The sequence below is a fragment of the Lepidothrix coronata genome, unplaced genomic scaffold (assembly GCF_001604755.1).
Source record: "Lepidothrix coronata isolate B3197 unplaced genomic scaffold, Lepidothrix_coronata-1.0 Scaffold8, whole genome shotgun sequence".
In the NCBI taxonomy this organism is placed as follows: domain Eukaryota; kingdom Metazoa; phylum Chordata; class Aves; order Passeriformes; family Pipridae; genus Lepidothrix; species Lepidothrix coronata.
This window is the reverse complement of record NW_016690188.1, coordinates 9239371-9240040: the sequence shown is the minus strand read 5'-3', so window position 1 is coordinate 9240040 and position 670 is coordinate 9239371.

Sequence of the window (670 nt, the reverse complement as noted above, 5' to 3'; positions counted from 1 at the left end):
GAAACCAAAATCAATTTACTTCTCCCTCCCCTTTCCTTCTCCTTGTTTTACTTCTCCCTTGTAAAATTATCTCATCCTTGACTAAGTGTTCACATGTCTCTAGTACATAATATGATCAAGAGGAGATCTGATTCAGAAATTAAAATTAAGCCTTTAGTGGTTTACTATGATTACATTTTGAGCTCATGCTTTCGTCTATGTCTCTGGTGTACTGGCTGGACAACTGAAGCAGTTTAAAATGGAGTGCTCAGCAGGATGAGATATTTCAACCCAAGCATGAAGGAGCCTCCTGGAAGAGCACTGCAGTTCTCAGGTCCTGTGAATGAGCCTCCAGCAGGTCAAGAACAGGGTCTGCTCTGCACCTGTGGGCTGCATGCAGGCCAAGGCCAGGTCTCACTGATGTTATGTGATCTCATAAAGACTGAAGGTTGCAGCCACATTTGTCCAGTGTCAATCACTGCTGCTTTGTCAAATGAATGTAATACCAACAGTGGTTACTTAAATAGTTAATTTAATTTTGAGATCTTGTCCAGTTTGGGGAGGATTATTATAATCAACTTCATGAAGTGGTGTCAGTTTTTCAAACGTGATCACACTGTAAAGATGCATTGAGGTAAAATGGTAAAATGAGGTTCTGGATTAGTTGTCTTCCTCGCAGTCTAAAAAACAC